The following is a 19,018-nucleotide window of genomic DNA, read 5'->3' on the forward strand; positions in this document are numbered from 1 at the left end:
CATCATCAGTTTTGATAATACTTTGTGCCAGAAGAAAATGGGGTAATATATTTGTGGAAAGAAATGTGAATCATGGTGCTATCAACAGCAAAACTGACATGAAAGTGTAAACAGCATTGAAATCCAACTTCACTGGCTTGAAGTTGGGTAATATTGTTCCCATGATCCCTTTCAGGTGAGGGAACAGATTTCAGGAAGACATTGGTAGGAGGACAGATGTTAAGTCTTACATTTACAGTTATTGGTCCATTCATTCACTCTAACTTTGTTTAGGGTGCATATCTATCTATGTATTTATTTTATTCATAAGGATGAAGAAAAACAAGTAGTTGGAGAGATATTGTTTAATGTATTAACATCTAAAATTAAATGCCAAACCTATTTTTGAAATTCAGTGTAAGTCTTTGAAAATGAAAAATAAACTTTCCCTCAATTGGCTGATTAGGGAATTGGGTAAAAGGGGCTGAGCACTGAGGCATCTCCATTTCTTTGGTATTATATCCCCTCTCAGGCTCCAAACATCATATCGTCTCCAGATCCTCTGAGACTCAGGCTGAGGCCTCCAGCTCAAGGTCTTTGTGCTGTCAGTAGTGGGGATCACTGGGGAGGCATAGAGATGGAGGGAGGAGTTTTTCTGGAGTGGGTAACAGGAGCCAGAAGACACCTCGGATCATTAATTGTCTGGATTTACTTTGACCAGCCAGTTCTTGTTTCTACCTCCATGTTCACACAGAATGCTGGAAACCTCAGTTTCTCCTCAGTTTTGCTGATTTTCCTAAAGTGCCAAAAGAAGGTTAGGAAAGCAATGGAATGCACGTGAACTTGTTTCCCTTCCTCTCTTTATCCTATCCACTCCACACTCACATTTCCTCTTCCTCTTCTTCCTGTCTTTTCATTCATTTCTTCAGTGTCTTTAGTGTATTCTAGGAAAAGAGAATTTATGAAAAGACACTTCTCTTCCTTGAACAGTGTAGACAGCTGCAAGGAAAGGAACCCACTTGATGACCATGTGCACATGTGCAGGAACACCCTGCAAGGGGAAAGCCCACCCCAGAACTAACTTCACAGGTGCTCCTTCCACTGGGTGTGGCCCAAAGCTTTTGACAACCAGCCCAGTTCCCTGCCTGGACCATTCAGGCTTGTGCAAGCTGATTCAGTGATGCACATATGTTAAAACCAGGGCAATGCTAAGAAAATAGGTAAAGAGGATGGGAGAAATTTATAGACATTGTTGTTCCCATGACCTCAACTTCCTGGATGAGACCACTTCCTTCAGGATAAGAATCATAAAATAAGGAACAGATAGAATGGAGAAAAGCTATGAAGAGGAGCTTATGAATAAGAAAGGGAGAGATTACAAAAAAGACAGAAAGAGGAAGGAAATTACATGCAAATTGTTGTTCTCTGTATCTGATACTTCAGAAGCTGTGAAGTAAGCCTCCTGGTAACCCGGGCAGTAATGGTGATCTATCAACCTTGTGAAAGGAAATGGGAAAGTTAGGGTTGAGGGCAGAACTCAAGCTCCTGTTGGTTATGTCAGGGTGTGGTCTTATCCCAGGACACAATTCTGTCCTCACCACCACACTCCTCTCCTAGGGCCTCAGTCACTTCACCTTGGCTGTGAAGGAGTGGGTCTAAGATTCCAGAGTCCCTTTCCCAGCTCTCAAATACTATACCTGTGGCCAGTGAGGAATGCCTGTATCCTCTAGTTCCTCTAAGAAGGCAGATACTCTCCATGTCTTTCTATACATGATGTTGTCTTTCTTCTCCTTTTTACCACCTTCACTACCTCTCTGCCTCTTTTCTCTCTCTGTATTACTGCCCATTTGCTTTCTCCTTGTCAACTTCCACCAATCATATTGTTCTATGATACAGGAACACTGGAGAACAATCCCTGTGCACATATTCTTCCCATATTATGCTGCCACCCTCTCCAAAATATCAATTAGTCAATTAAGCAATCCACTCTAACCAGGGAGCAACTATCAGAAGCATGGAGTTGAATCAGGTCTTGTGTTCTAGCCAGTCAACTCTGCCCTCTTCCCCACTCGACAGTCATGCCCCTCCATGTACCTTTCCTCAGTCTTGTCCAGGCACCCATCAGTGCTAGTACGTCAGTGGTTTGATGAATTCCCAAAATATTCCACTTATTTAAGTGGCCTGTCGATCCCCTATTATATCACTTTCAGACTAACTGAATACAGACAAGTTACTTTACCTCTAACCTTACAGTCAACCCCTCCAATCAGTTCAGAAACTTATAGGGATGCGATGAGGACAAAGTGTCTTCTATGAACCTAAGGTCATACCAGTCTCAGGACAATCACTTGATTTATAGGATTAACGGTCACTATCACCCGCAGGACATGATTCAACTCCATGCGTCTGAGAGTTGCTCCCTGGTTTAAAATGGATTGGTTAATTGATCAATTGATTTACTGAAGAGGGTGGCAGTGTAATATGGGAATAATCTGAGAGGAGCAGGGAACCCTTGGCCCTGCTTCCCAGAGACTCTCCAAGACAGCAAGAGCCAGTATGTGAAGCAAGCCTGGCAGGCCATTCACACAAGGCCTCCAGAAACCCAGCCAGGCTTTGGAATGTGTTGGAGAAAGAGTTGTACATGAACCTCTCAAATGGGAGCAATTTCAGGTTTTAATCTAATCCCAGGATTTTGGATTTGTGTGAGCAGTAGAGAATAGAAGGATGTTCAAGGATATGTTTCCTTCGATACCTTTCCAGCACCCAGGTGCATGTGTAGTCAGCTCAGAGCACATGTTCTTTATGTCAGAAAGGATAAAACATTAATGAAGTGCTACCAGACCGGTAACTACAGACGGAGAAGCCCTAATTCTCAACCACCACCTGGCACCCAGTAGAAGAACTTTGTCCCAAGTCTAGTTGATAGTCTGGGAGAGCTTGTGTCCTGCCAGATCCCCTCCATTGTAGGTCAACACCAAAACCTCATCTACACTCTCTTGTGCTTTATTCCCAAGAGCTGCTAACCAAGGAAAAACAAAGGCTTTGAGGATTGGTCTTATGGGAAAGTGAATCTTAAATAGCATAGCAAGGAAAGATGATTGCAAACACAGTACACTCAAAGAACATGATGATAATACTTCTTACTATTGTTATTAAATATGGAAAGAATAAAGCAGACCCCATGTATATTTCCATTACTTTCTGATTTCACAGTCCCTTCTTCAGTTGCTAAAGTAGCAGTGTTACTAGACTGTTCCTGATAACCCACTCACATTGGATCCTATCTTGAGTGATATTACCTACCTGGATTGTCATTTTCATCACTGCTGGTGGAGTCATACCTCTGATCCACAAGCCAATCTTTAGGAACACAACACATCTACAAGAAAGTTTTTAGAGAATGTGGCACACCCATCCCTTCCTTCTCCACTTGATGGCTTGCTGGCTACCCAAGATCACCACAGGTTCTTAGACCATCTCTGGACTCTGTGGAGTCAGAGGCCTTCAATAAGACATTATAAATGGTTTGCAAATGAGCGAGGTGGAGAAAGAATCCCCTTTTAACTATTTACTTTCCCCATTTTGATGGATCATTAAAGCTCTTATGTCCAAACTTATCACCCTGAAATTCTGACTGTTCTGGAAATACTCTGTATTAGATGAGTTCAATGAAAAGATCAATGGCAGGCTCAGAGCTGCTGCCCGGGAAAGTGTATTGTGAGGATGGAAATGTTCTTTCTGCATCGTCCATGCCATAGCTACTAGCACAAATGGCTGTTGCGCTTTTGAAAAATGGATAATACTACGTTGTGCTGCAGATGCCCTGAAGGTGTGGTGCTCAGTAATAAGAATTGAAATCATGAATGTTCCAAACTCATAGACAATTTGAGATCCCGCCATGCCAAAGAGATGTGAACAAAGTGTATAGAATTTGGAGTCAAAGCACTTAATATCTCCAGAATATGGTTTCCTATTCTCTAGATGTGAAACTCGAAAATTCATTCACCTCTCAATCCTTCCATATCTCATATGTTTTGAAAAAGTCAGATATGGCTGCTTTTCTTTTATCATGACCAATCAAAATGCCATGATCAGACTTTAAAGGCTTACTAAGAGGTGAGATTTATTACTAAATGAAGACTTATTATGAAGTCTTAGTAAGAGGTGTTCTCTAATACAATTTTTTTTAATCTTTTTTTTTTTTTTTAAAAGATTTATTTATTTAAATCCCCCCCTTGCCCGGTTGTCTGTTCTCTGTGTCTATTTGCTGCGTTTTGTTTCTTTGTCCGCTTCTGTTGTCATCAGTGGCACGGGAAGTGTGGGCGGTGTCATTCCTGGGCAGGCTGCACTTTTCTTTTGCACTGGGCGGCTCTCCTTACGGTTGCACTCCTTGCGCGAGGGGCTCCCCTACACGGGGGACACCCCTGCGTGGCGCAGCACTCCTTGCGCGCATCAGCGCTGCGCATGGGCCAGCTCCACACGGGTCAAGGAGGCCTGAGGTTTGAACCGCAGACCTCCCCTGTGGTAGACGGACGCCCTAACCACTGGGCCAAGTCCGTTTCCCACAATTTTATCCATTTACAGTTCTGTGAACATTTTCCTGAAGGGTAATGGGGTATTCTCCTGGTTTATTGAGGTATATTTGACATACAATATACTAAACATATTTAAAGGATATAACTTGATACAATTTTGACATATACCCATGAAGAAATGAAGCTGTCATTTTTTAAACAGAAAGCTGACATCAGCAACTTTTTAGTGTTAGAGAAATCTAGGAAAACACACAAATGGACACACGTTCTCACACATGCACCTTGAGAATCATACACACACACATCAGGAAGCTTCTTTCTGTGGAGAGGTTCTCTAGACAAAGCCAACAAGGAATATTCATTGATCATCATCTAGATTTTTCCTCAGCAATTGTGTGATGAGAGAATACATACTATTGTTGCTTGCTCTTGGAGCCACCTGCAGTTGCAGAAAAGAAAACACTATAACGATCACAACTTGCTATGTTGTGTTTGTAGAAGGCTTTAGAAAACCAGATGGGAAAGAGGGTCAAGTCAAGGAAACCAAAAAGCAAGTGAGGGGACACCTGAGGAGAAGGCATGAGCTTTTCCTGTGTGATGTATCTCTCCATTTTGGTTGGCATTTAAAAAATTCTTAATCCAAGAAGAAGATATGGCTGCTAAGGATAAACTTCCTTTTATAATCGAATGCTTCCATTTGTGATTGTCCTTTTGAAACAGAGATCGGCAGGTCAAAACAGATGCCAAGTGAACACAGTCCCCACCAAGGAAATTGTACATATCATCTGTAAAGTAATGGTCAGCTTTAATTGAATGGAAAAAGAAAAATACAGAAAGCAATGGTTCTAAAGGGAAACTTACCTTGGAATTAGGTGGGGCTTCCTCTACTGCCCTGGCTCCCAGGTATTTTAGCAGGCCCTCTGGGGGAGCTAGGAGGAAAAAGAGTAATAGTCAGTACATTGGAGGTGTTGCCCTTGGAGTACTCTGAAGTTTTGCTTGACATGGACAAAGGGTTAGAGTAATATGGAGCAGGTATTTAACAAGGATAGTGTGAGCTGCTGATGAGTGGAAAAAGGATAGCAAAATGGAGGTGGAGGAATAAAATGGGATGCAGTCCTTGACTTTGTAGCTAATGACATCCCAAAGCAATGTGAAATAATCTAAAAAAGTTACCAAATACATGTCATTGTTCAATGATGGATTATCATTCCTCCTGCCATTTTGAAGTCCTACTAAAATGCTACTATCACCTTGTCCTGTTACAAAATCATCAGTATCCATGGTTCCACATATGTCATCTCTCTCTTTTTTTTTTTTTTAAAGAGGTACCAGGGATTTAACTCTGAACCTCATTCATGGGAGGCAGGCACTCAACAACTGAGCTATACCTGCTTCCCATTTTTCATCTTTTGTATAGGATTTTTTTCTCTATTTTAAAAAAAATGTTACATTCAAAAAATATAAGAGGTCCCCATTTACCCCCTACCCCCCTCACCCCACTCCTCCCACATCAACAACCTCTTTCATCATCATGGGACATTCATTGCATTTGGTGAAAACATTTTGGAGCACTGCTGCACCACATGGATAATGGTTTACATTGTAGTTTACACTCTCCCCCAGTCCACTCAGTGGGCCATGGTAGGACATACAATGTCCAGCACCTGTTTCTGCAGGATTTTGCTGTTATTTGTACATGAGCATTTTATTAGCTTTCTAAAGTTTAATAATAGGGTAATTGTTTTAAAGACATTTTATTTATAACTTTATTGTGGGACTGGATTCAAGTCTAGGCAAAACATTCTGTTTTATGTTTTTTTAATCCTTTATCATAAAGATACTCAGTTATAGAAGATTTGAAGATATTTAAATACTGCCACTTAAAAATTGACCACTATAAATCATGTAGTATTTTTCCTTCCAGTCTTCCTTTTCTATACCTTGAATGCTTATTCATTGAATGTGATGGATGTCCATCTTTATACTATCCAGGCACCAATTTGATAGCTCATTATTAAGGGGAGACATGAGTTGAGTGCTAAGGCTCTAATGCAGTTATAAAAATTGCAGCAAGGATGATATACACCAGATCAATAGCCAAATGGTAACTTGAGTTCTTATTGGTCACTGTCCCTAAGGCATGCAGCAAACAGTGCCGAGCATTTCTAGGACTCAAGATGCTGATGTTATGAAATACGCTAACATCTCCCAGTTCCTATCTGTTTGGGCTGTAGTGTGGAGGACTGACTTAGGTAAACCAGATTGTGCTTGCAATCATTCAGAATCTGAGCTGAAAAGGCATGTGGACTTTCTATGTGCATTTCACCCTATGTCAATTCACAGTCTGCAGTCATTTCCCTTGCTGGCATGGTGTAGAATCATCGCATGGCCAAGTGATGGGGCTAGATTATGGCTATAGCATCAGGATCAGGGACACTCATGTTTGAAATTGTAGGCTAATTGTCTCTGCACCTCCGTTCTTCTTCAGAAGAGTGGGAATAAACAGTCATAGTATGGTTGTGTTGAAGGTTGAATGAGTAAATATATGTAAAGGGTGTAGTAGTGGTTTTTTTGAGAAGTTGACACTGGCAATTGTGCTATATAGATGGGAAATAGCTTCTCCACCCTCACCTTCACAATCTCATCTCAAAGACTCTAACATAGATATCTCCAGCCCTGGTACACAAACCCTCACCACCTAAAGGGAACACAGATGGCCATCACTTAACCCAGAAAATAATCATATCCCCATTTCTCATTCTCACCTGGAAGCTGGAATCAGGGTGGTTCTTCAGAGTAAAGCAAGCGCACGGTCCCTGGGAATTGAACCCAGAACCTCATACATGGAAAGCAGGTGTTCAACCACTGAGCTACATCAGCTCCACCCTGGTTTTTTAATTATCTAGATTTTTTCTAAAGTTCAAAAATGCATACCATTTTCTCTTATACCTGAGGCCACCTGTAATTATATTAAAGAAAACTCAGGATCAGATCATGCTGTGTAGTGTTGACACAGATCTTTTGCACTTTTGGTACAGATGGGAAACAGTGGTTGAGTGAAAGGTCCCATAAGTAATTGTAGCAGACACACATGGAAAGATACAAACTTTTCCTAGCTAATGCATCTGTCATGTCTATTTTGGTTGGCACAAAAAATTCTTACTCTTAGAAGGAAAAAATGCTGCCAATTAAAAAGCCCATATACTTGATTCCCTGCTCTTGCTATTTGTAAATAACAACTTGACACAGTAATAGAATACTCCGTAAGTAAGGAAATTGTATATGTCATCTATAATGTACACGGTCAGAATTTTCATATCTGAACTCAATTGAAAATGAAAGAAATAAGTAAAGTGACAATTTTCTCAGACAAAGAAAGGCAACCTTACCTTGGAATTAGATGGGGTCTCCTCATCTGCCCTGTCACTAGGTGGTTCCTCCATCAGGCCAAGGCCTCTCTTTAAAAGGTGGTACACATTCTAATAGTGTTTAAGTGCCCATCCTGTGCTGACCAAAAATAATTTGCTTGCTCACAAAAGCCAAATTGATTGTTAGGGAGGCATCCCCCACTTAAAAGAGCTCATTATCAAAGTTGAATTTTAAAAGTCCCATTCAAGTAATTGCCAAACAAATAAGTTCTCCCTATATACAAAAAAAAAAAAAAAAAAAAAAAAAAAAAGGCCAACAGAAAGGCCTTCTATCACCAGGCCAAACCAGAAGAAAAACGTTCAAGTAAACAAACAGGACTGCTGTTCTGTCAAAATGCCAAAGTTCAAAAGTCACCCCTAAAAGGTCTAGAACCTCAACCAAAAAGAGGCATGTTCAGAACCAAGAGGACTCACAGACAGGAACTCAGGGCTTTGGGGGAGATGGCAGAGCTGAAGGGGCTTTTGCCTTTACCATGCTTAAATCCAACAGTAGCTCCAGAGTCAGGTTGGTAGGACTTAGAATCCTGTTTCTAACACTATGTAATGTCAACTGAGAAATAAACTAAGCTGCAAGGCAACAAAGGCACTTATTTAGGGTCAAAGGGTTGCAATTAGGGGAGCACAGATTCAGGTAGCAATCCAAATCATGTCCCATCTTTGTATTTCCAGGCAAGGGGCTTTAAAGAAGACTTGAGAAGTTGTTTGTAGTTGTAGTGTATTTGGGGTATTCAGTATTCTGTATTGTCCTTCAGGTTAGATAGTTAACTGAGTTCTTTATCTTGTGTGTGTGTGCGTGTGTATGTTTTAATGGTCAAAGACCAGAGAAGAAATACTTTCAAATATTAGCATTGGAGTATGAATGTGGCTCAAGCAGTTGAACACCTGCTTCCCACATGGGAGGTCCTAGGTTTGGTTCCCGGTGCCTCTGAAAAAAAAACAAAAACAAAACCAACCAACCAACCAACAATCAAACAAAAGAAACCAACTCAGGGGAACCGATGTGGTTCAGTGGTTAAGCACTGGCTTTCCACATACATGAGGTCTCAGGTTTAATCCCCAACCCCAGTACGTTAAAAAAAAAAAAAAAAAAAATTAGCTTTGGTATTTTTTCAGTGGTGAGCTTGTGATTTTGATTCTCTTTGCTATGCCATCTGAAGTTTCTTAAATAGTATGTTTAAGTTGCATAGAGAAATAACTATTTTGAGTGCTAATGACACCTGTAAAAGTCAAAAGGCCGAACGTGCTTCTGAACACTTGCCTTGAATTGCTTTTCTAATGCCTTACCCAGCATGTTTTTGACAGCAGCTGTTATGTTCAAGGCCAGAAGATGAATGTGATTGGGAACCTGGACATTGGAATTACATGTTCAGGGCTGATTCCTGACTCTGCTTCATGTCAGCTGGGAAATTTACTCAATTGTCTGTGTCTCATTTCCAGATCTGAAATACTGAGCTAGTACCATTGGCCTCATCGGCTGTCCTCAGAATTAAGTAATGGTCCTGGCTCAAATTAGAGACACAATCCATATTAATTTATTGATATATCTAGTGCTCTTTTTCTTATTATTCACCTGTTTGCTCAGTTACTTTTCTTCATATGGTAATTCATAACTGTAATGTATAAGTATTGTGAGACAAAAGTCATCCTAAATTCCAAGAGCAATACCCACAGTGGAGTTATGACCTTTTTCTACGCTCCCAGACAGATATTTATGGACACCAAAGGCAGACTGGATAAACTGGGGGCACAATAATAGTGAAGTTGGCACACTGTTCTTTTTTTTTTTTTTTTTTTTTTTTTTAAAGATTTATTTATTTATTTAATCCTCCCCCCCTCCCCTGGTTGTCTGTTCTTGGTATCTATTTGCTGCGTCTTGTTTCTTTGTCCGCTTCTGTTGTCGTCAGCGGCACGGGAAGTGTGGGTGGCGCCATTCCTGGGCAGGCTGCTCTTTCTTTTCACGCTGGGCGGCTTTCCTCACGGGCGCACTCTTTGCGCGTGGGGCTCCCCCACGCGGGAGACACCCTTGCGTGGCACGGCACTCCTTGCGCGCATCAGCACTGCGCATGGGCCAGCTCCACACGGGTCAAGGAGGCCCGGGGTTTGAACCGCAGACCTCCCATATGGTAGACGGACGCCCTAACCACTGGGCCAAAGTCCGTTTCCCAGCACACTGTTCTTATGTTGTGCTAAAAACTTCTGCCAAAGGACTAGGCCCAAACTGAGTGTGAAATACTAAAATATCTGTCTGGAAGACCAGAGCATGGAATATTGGAAACTACTTCACAACAGTTGTGAATTAAAGGCAGCCAAGGCGTCTTTTGTTGTTGTTGTTGTTGTTGTTACTGTTTTCAGGAAAGTTTATTACCAACCCCTTAGGAGGGCACTACAAATAATGGGGTTAGAAACCCAAACCAAACCCTGAAACACTTGAAAACAGGCCTGCTAGAGAGCCAGATGGCCCCAAGTCGTCAGGGAAAGGAAGTAAAGGAGAGGCATTCTAGATGGTGACCTACCCTGGAGCCTGAGTCTGTATATTAGTGTGACTATTCTGGGGAAACGGGGGGGGGGGGGGGCAAGAAATCCTCACCTCCATAACCCCAGTGTTGCCCTGGATCGTGGCGAGGAAAGGCAGAAGCAAGCACTGAGGGCACAGACCTTACTGAGTCTAATCTTGGCATCACTGCCTCCAAAACTGTGAGACAATAAACTCCTTTAAGCCAACAAATATGTGTTATGTGACATGTCAACCATGGTGTACTGAAACAGTTCCTTTGAAAAATCCTCTTGCTCCAAAGTTCCTGAGGGGAAGAATTGATGCCCTGGAGGAGGTGGCTCACCCACAAGAAGAGTACCTATCCTGACCCAGCCTCCTGTCTCTACATTTCCATCCTTGATGCAAAATATGAGGTAGTTTCCCCCACATAAAGGCCTTCTGAAGTATCAAGGATGTTCAAATATTTGGCCCTCTTCCCCCAGCATCTTCACAATACCTTCTGTCTCATGTGAGTCTTCCTGGGGGTTGGACTACCATCCCAAGTGACCAGTGGTCTGCTTGGCTCCTCTACTGGCTCAGAACCTAAGACATTCCAGACCAACTGCCAGATAACAGCTATGCAAAGAATTAGTTTCACCTTTAACTGAACTACTCTGAAAGAACAGTTAATGCTCATCAACTGGCAAAGTCACCCACCTGACTGAGGTTTGGTGAGTTAATGAATGAAGTCTCCCTGTTCCCAATTATCTCCCTGACTAAATATTTGAACAACTCTCTTAGTGTGGAGTCCGTACCGTCCCTGCTGAAGTCTTTCTCATCCTAAGAGTACCTTTTCTGGAAGATATGGGCGTGAGACTTTGTGGTTCTGATATGTATTTTACTGATCACTAGTGATGTTGAATGCATTTTCATACTCCTGCTCATTCTGAACTCACTGCAGAAATTATGATTTAAGATTTACAGAGAGGGGACATGGTGAATCATTTGTACTCTGAGATGTCCACATCCTTAGAGAACCCAATCCTGCTGAGAGTAATCTCAAATCCCCAAGGGAGAACAAACACACAGCCCTGTTCTCAGAAATGCTTCATGTTCCTGCATCAAGAGTCCCCACTAGACTTAGAGAAGAAAGATGGCCCTCCATGAAGAGGGGGTTTTCACCCCCATACTCCATGAAGGCCAGTATCCCTCAGAGGACCCCAGAAATTCTTACATATCTAGGTCAGCCAGATCTCAACCAAAGCCCTCTTCATGTTGTATCAATTAACCCAACCCAGTCTCACAAGAGAGAATGATGCTTCCACCATGAGTTTTCACAAGGCATTATCTCTTTTTAGGAGCAATGACAACAGCAGATATGTAGACAATGAGGACAATAGTGAGCTTTCAGAAAGGAACACATCAAGAGCCCACTACATAAAATGCAAAAGATGACCAGTTCTATTCAGTAAACTCACGACAGCCTTGGGATTCAACTGACCATCCAGTCCTTTTTTGTATCTCACCCCATCTACCTTCTGAGTATTCAAAAGATAGAGTTACAGATGTGAAAATGCAAGATTTGCAGTGAACCCTCTTGAAGTGGGCTGGCAGACGAAGTGGATATTTTGGTGTGAATTCATGATGTTGATTCCATAAATAGATACAGGATTAACTACAAGGCAGTTAGACTGGAAGTTTGCATGGTGTTGCCTGTCTAAGCTGGACTCAGTCTTCCTCCACCCCCAGTGCATTGTTGACTGTGAAGTGCTGCTTTCTTTTCCAAGTCTAGAATCAGAATAGTGACTTCATTGCCTGAGGGTGAAACATCAGAGGGTTCCCTTGCTTCTGTGGCAGCTGAGGAATGTCGCCTTTATGGTGACTGGATCTGATTAAGCAATTCCTTGAATTCCTTGAATCTATTTTACCCCAGAGATCACATCGAAACCCCTTTCTCTCTGGATCTTCCTCTGGGGTACCACAAAAGCTGACCAACTAGACCAATGGCCATTCTGACTTACCTTCCTTGTGGACCTCTGGGGCAGCCTGGAGGGGGCTGGGGCTGAACACCACTCCCTCTGCAGCGGTGGGAAGCAGGTGTATGAGCTTGTGAAGGTGCTTGCTTTGGTGCATGAGGTCACAGGAGTGGTCTGGAAGTTCTGGAGGGAGGTGCTTTCTGAGCTTTGAGAGTGGAGGTTTCTCATCAGAACCCAGGCCTGGGGAGGAAGGAAGAGAACCATCCACTGACCCCCAGAATAGATGCACTCCCAGTGCCATAGGAACCTGTCTCTGACTTCTGACTGCTCCTTAGCTGCTCCTTAGCCAAATATGTGCAGGATGAAGGCACATCAAAAGCTGTGGCTCAGCCCCCTGGCTCCTCTGGCAAGTCTGGACTTTCTGATGCTGGAAGATGGAGTTTGTCACAAGGGAGACAGGACCCATTGGGAGACACAGCCACCATCCTCTACTCTGGCATCAGCAAAGTTGGCATCCACATGGGACAGGGTGCCCTCGAGCTGACAGCAGAAACAGGTGAACCATTGGGCTCAGATGCTTTGGCGCCTGCTGAAGGTGGCATCTTTGGGGTTAGGGCCTGTGAATCCCCCACCTTATCCCCTGGGGGACTGGGGAGAGCCACTCAGATCTAAAGAGCAGAAGGCACCAGTCCTGTTGTGGTGGAGGTGACTATGGTGGGGGGAAGGACAGGCTAGGAGAAATGGAGTTACCATTGGACCCAGCAATCCTGCTTGTAGGTATTTGTCCAAGAGAGTTATTTTTCACTTAATAACTTGTATACTGATGTTTTAGCTACTTTATTCCTATCTCTTAGAAAAAAGACCATTTGGGTTATACAATTTTTCTGGAATTCCTTTGGAATTCTTTTTTAGTGGTTGCTCTGAGAATAATACAGGTATCACAGTCTAAAAGAATTAATGTTTTACCCACCCAACTAAAATGTGGACACCTTACAGCCATAGGAATCATTTAATCCCCTCTTTGCTGAAGTGGTCTTCTAAGTTCCCAGTCTAGGGTATAACTTCTGCAAACATTTTGTATTTTTATAATTTTTCAAAATTCATTCATATATTTAACAATTTAACAGTTGGAAAAAAGTTATTCTTTCTCCCCAGATACTCACCATTCCTGATCCACATCTTTTATTCCTGAAGTTGAAAGCTTCCTCCTTGAATTATTTCCATTTAGCCTGAAGTTCCTTTCCCATCTTTGTAGAGCAAGTCATCAGGTGATGAATTCACTTGTTTTTCCATCCTCTCCTTCTGTCTTTATTTTGCCTTTAAACCTTAAGCAACTTTTGATGACTGCAGTATTCCTGGTTGAGGGTTTTTTCTTTTAGCCCTTTAATGATGTTTTTTCACTCTCTTGTGGCCTCTATATTTTCTGAAGAGAAATCAAAGGCCTTCAAATTGTTATTCTTCTACAAATAAATTGTCAAATTTTCTGACTCCTTTCAAGATGTTTTTCTTCATCTTTAGTTTTCAGCAGTTTGATTATGATGTATCAGGGTGAGATTTTGAGCCCCTTGGATCTCTCTTTCATAGAGTAGTGTTCAGTCATTTCTTCCCTTACCTTTTTATTGGCACCAGCCTCTTTCTGCTCAACCCAGTCTTTCAAATGAATATTAAAACTTTTAGTATTGCCCCACAGATCATGAGGCTCAAGTTTTGGATCAATTCTCTCTTTCTCACTCGCTCTCTTTTCTCAGATTATATTATTTCTACTCATCTAAATTCCATCTCACCAATTCATTCATCCCTTACTTGTCTTCTCTAATTGGGATTGCTCAATGAATTTTTTAAAATTTTCTATAACTTTATGTTTAGATCAAAAGTTGTCATTTACATCTTTTCTTTGTTTCTTTTTCTCTGCTGAGAACTCCTATCTTTCCACTCAATGAAAGAGAATGCCCTTTGATGGAGTTGGATGGAGATGTGACCTCTCTACACACGCCTTTTCTGTCAAGTTCACTGAACCTGTGGTTGGGGCTGGGGTTGGTGTGTGCTCAGGAGGCTTGGGTCTCTGGACCATGTGCCAGCTGGGCCCTGAGCCTCAGCAGAGTAGCAATACCTACTTTCCAGTTCATTGGACTTACCCAGGTCAGCTAAAAGGGAGGTGAGGCTAGCCAACCACCACACCAGGGTACCAAGAGAGTCTACAACTGCAAATGGGATAATACAGTCCATCAGCCATGTGGGCTGTAAGCCCCCTCTCAGTTTATACTTGGAGTGGACATTTGCCATCCCGGGGCCCACAAGATGGAGGAAGAGAGTATGGAATGGAGTGGATTTGCTGGTATTCTACTTTAGAACTATTGTGATTCTAGCACTGGAAGAAATTGTATCCTTTATGTCAATACAGTGGCAACAGGGGTTGCTGAGGGCAGGGAGATGGAAGAAGAGTTGTGATATGCAGATATTTTTGGGATTTCATTCATAATACCTGAATGGTATTATGGGGACAGATAGAGGACATTGTATGTCCTGCCATGGCCCACTGGATGGACTGGGGGAGAGTGTAGGCTGTACAGTGTAAACTGCAGCCCTTGTGGCCTAGCAGTGCTCCAAAATGTTTACAGCAAATGCAGTGAATGTTCCATGCTGATGAAAGAGGTTGTTGATGTGGGAGGAGTAGGGGTGGTGGGGAATAGTGTATTTGGGAGCCTCTTATATTTTTTAATGTAACACTTTGTCTGATCTATGCATCTTTAAAAACAAAAAGGACAAAATAATTAAAGAGAATGTACCTTAATCTCATTGAGCATAGACAGAACCATTTTGTCTGATAAATCCTTCTGTGGTTAATTTAGAACAGTGTCTACTGATTGACTTTTCCCTTAAGAATAGGTCAGGTTTTCCTAGTTTTTTGTATATTACATAGGGTAAATTTGAGTGATATTTTGATAAGCGTGTTTACATTGTGAAACTATTTCAAGACTGTCTTGGCTAGCTTAGCCACTTAATGATTCCATGGGAATTTGAGGACCAGCTTTTCCATTTCTGTAAAAAAAAGTCTACTCAATTTTGATTTTGAATTTAATCTGTAGTTTCCTTTGCGTAGTATTGACATCAGAACAATATAGTTAGTCGATGAACAATGGACATCTTGCTATTTGATTAGGTTTTCAGTGTCACTCAGCAGTGTTTTCTAATTTCAGTATATAAATGCTTCACCTTTTGTTAAATTTTTAGATATTTTATTCATTAGAGGCTATTTGATTGGAAGTTTTAAAAAGTTCCATTTAGATTGTTCTATGCTGGATTATAGAAACAAAAATGACTTTGCATTGTGTATCTTGTATCTTTCAATTTTGCTGAATGCCTTTATTAGTGCCATTACTATTCTTGTGGATTCTTTGGGATTTTGTTTGTAAAAGATTAGGCCATCTGTGTTTATAGAAATAGCTTTACTTCTTCCTTTCCAGTTTGGATGCCTTTCATTTCTTTTTCTTGCCTGTTGGCTCTCTCAAGAACTTCAGGACAATGATGATTAGCAGTGATGAAAGTTCACTACCTTATCTTGTTCCTGATCTCAGGGAAAGACAGGTTGCTACAATTTATGTAGATGGCATGCAGCTGCTAATGGAGTTAAATGACTTCCACCAAAGACCATCCACTCAGTGAGCAGTAGAACACCCCCAGGGTACAGGAGGTCTGGGAGTGCATTTCTGAAGTCCTGGAATTTTAGCTAATTTTAGGAGGCCAACATTCTAATCATTTTGAATGGCATCTTTCTTGTTAATGCGTATGTATTCAGGTGTTCATAATGAGATCATGATATGATATAGCTGAAATATTTTTACGTGGTCCTAAATTTGAATATTCTGTAAACCATTTTAAATGACGTTTTTTATTTGTAGAGGTTATTTCTAAAATAGTGCTTTTAATGTAGCAAGGACAGGTATTAAGGACAATCCTTGGGGACCATGGAAAATACATAGATTGCTTTGGGGGTTGTTGGTGTATGTGCCTGAGGATAGTTATAAAGCTACTTGGTGCTATATATGTAGTCCAGATATACATACCATTTTTCTTATGTGATTAGGAATCAAAACAATATAAATTAAAATGTTATTTAAAAATGAATCGCCATTGCTAAAGCCAAATATGTTTGAAAATAGATTAACTTAAAAACTAAATAAAAAGAAAATAATACTGAAATTTATGACTCGACTATAATGTATACAGAACAAAGAAAATTCAATATAAAATAAGTATAAGAAACCAAAATCTAATAATTGTGGAAATAAAATGCATATAAATATATACGAACAAAGTGATTCAGAAATGAAATACATTTCAAGACATACAATAAAAAATACCCTTAAAGATAGTTGGTTCTGGAAATATATAGACCTTTATCTTTCAGGGAATGACTAGATTTTGGCAAAGTGGTTTTAGCTGTTCCACATCAAGACAAGAGCATACATTCAAAGGAGATATTCACTAGTCAGATGCAGAAACAAATAGACAATGACAGGTGCAACAGCGGTAATGATAGTGAAGACCCATATTTAAGAGTGGTAGAAGTACAGAACCCAGAAATATCGGGAAGAAAGCTGTTATATATATTTTTAATTTCAAAGAAAATTTGGACAGAGACAGATCTGTGTTGTTGGGAAAGCTATTTTGAATCTTGTTTCTATCTACAAATTTTTAAAAAATCATATGAAATACCAACAGAAAAAATATTGATGTTATTTCCAGTACAGGTATAAGGGCAAAGTAAGGCTCTTCTTTTTGATGTACATTATGTAGTGAAATGTACTATCTCAAAAAGAAGGTAAAAGCATTGATGAAAGGAAACAGTATATGAGGGAACATCATCAATGAGATAGGGGGAAAAAAAACCTCAAAAATGAAGGGACAGAAATCAGGGAAGAATAAGAAAAAAATGGGGAAAAAAATCATTTCATGATTTACATATAAACTAGAAGAAACAGTGAAAAGGTAATACCTAAATAGAAAGAGAAGTTAAAAAGAAGAAATTGCTTAAAAGTAATTTAATATAATGTAAAAGATTTGAGAAAAAAATGTCAAAAGTTTAAGATCAGCATAGAAAGGCCAATATATGAATACTGCAGTGTTTGAATGAGAGATTAAAAGCAAATACTTGCAGCAATTATTAAAAATTATGACTCCATTTTTTCTGGAAAGACTTATTTGAAGCTCCATAATAAAATTACACACTGAGCATTGATACAGAAGGTCTAAAGATAAGGCAAATTTTAGTGAAATTACTATGGTTTAAAGAAAACAAAACCATTTATTAGAGGAAAGCATGCGGCATTATGGAAAGAATATTAGAATCTCTTCAACATTTTTGAGAACAATAGTTTGTGTTATGTGAAAATGGGGTAATGTCTTTGTGGAAGGAAATGTGACTCATGGTTTTATCCCCAGCAAGACTGAAAAGAAAGTAAAAAAGACGGTGAATTCAAAGTTATCCTTCTAGACCAAGGGTGACGTTATTGCCATAATCCCTTCCAGGTGAGTAAACAGATTTCAGCAAATGAAACATCTGGAAGACATTGTCCTGAGGACAGAAGTTAAGCACTAAATTTTCAGTTACTTGTTCAACTATCAAACATTGAGGATTCTATGAGAGAGTAGTGACCTTGGTGGGAGCCAGGAGGGAGACCAAATTTTATAATTAATTTGGCTCTAACTTTGTTTAACATGCTGATCTAAATACATGTTTAATTTTTTTTTGATAAATTAAGAAACACAAGTTGTAGGAGAAAATATTGATTAATATAGTAATATCTAACATTAAATATAAAATGTTTCTCTAAAACTCAATCTAAATTTATCTAACTAAATTCTACCAAAATTTATTTGGGTATGGGTAGAAGAGAATAAGCACAGAGGCATCTCTAAACACCATATGATCTACAGCTCTTCTAAGCTCAGGCTGGGGCCTCCAGCTTAAGGCCTTTGTAGCTGTCAGTGGTGGGATCTGCAATAAAAGCACAGGATATAGAATCACCGGGTACACCGAGACAGATGGAGGAGGGGTTTTGCTGGTGAGTGTTGCGGGACTCAGAAGGTACAATAGACCCTGGAGAAGCAAAGTTGGCCACCGATACCTAGGAACCAGATCCAAATGGCACTGAATTCCTATTGCTACTCTCGGCTTAAGGTATCGTCTGTGGCACAGTGTCTGTAAATGTCCAACTGAAGGGATTTAATCTGTTTGCTTTGATGGGTGCCCTTGAAGTGACTCTTCCCTGAAGAGTAAGTTTGACTGTAGGGCTCCAGGAAGAAAAGGCAGAGTCTTATATATCTGACCAGGTGAGAAGCAGGACATCGGAAGGATAGGTATGGAAGTGATAACCCTGCTTCCCCAACCCCTGTCCCCTACACAGTCCAAGTCATGACTGCATCTTCACATTACTATTGGACAGGTTCCTTTTTCTCTCTAAAAACTAGTTTCATTTTAAAACACACCAAAACTTACCTGTGCTTTTCGGTTAAAAAACAGTTAGGCTCTAGTACTAAAATCATAAGTTTTCTTACATTAGTATATTCCAACATGAAAACATTACAGAAGACACTCCTTTTAACAAGATGCTATAAGTATTATGC

At 40.5% G+C, this 19,018-nt stretch overlaps 2 long non-coding RNA genes across 4 annotated transcripts in view; one reads left to right on the plus strand and one right to left on the minus strand.

The window, feature by feature from the left end:
* Nucleotides 1–326: 326 nt before the first annotated feature.
* LOC131274091 (uncharacterized) lies at nucleotides 327–11,040 on the minus strand. Of its 3 annotated transcripts, none has more exons than XR_009181301.2 (4): nucleotides 10,933–11,040; nucleotides 5,376–5,434; nucleotides 865–923; nucleotides 327–775 (listed from the first exon to the last, which is right to left on the minus strand). It is a non-coding gene; the product is annotated as an uncharacterized lncRNA (long non-coding RNA). The 3 variants fall into 3 exon arrangements; XR_009181300.2 differs by having other exon boundaries at nucleotides 5,376–5,443; XR_009181299.1 differs by lacking the exon at nucleotides 10,933–11,040 and adding an exon at nucleotides 7,280–7,340.
* LOC139436772 (uncharacterized) overlaps nucleotides 11,035–19,018 on the plus strand; it is an 85,027-nt gene continuing 77,043 nt past the window's right edge. Inside the window, exon 1 of the long non-coding RNA XR_011646209.1 lies at nucleotides 11,035–11,146. This is a non-coding gene — a long non-coding RNA (uncharacterized lncRNA). The remainder of the gene's footprint in view (nucleotides 11,147–19,018) is intronic.

This window comes from Dasypus novemcinctus, chromosome 17 (assembly GCF_030445035.2).
Source record: "Dasypus novemcinctus isolate mDasNov1 chromosome 17, mDasNov1.1.hap2, whole genome shotgun sequence".
Lineage (NCBI taxonomy): Eukaryota > Metazoa > Chordata > Mammalia > Cingulata > Dasypodidae > Dasypus > Dasypus novemcinctus.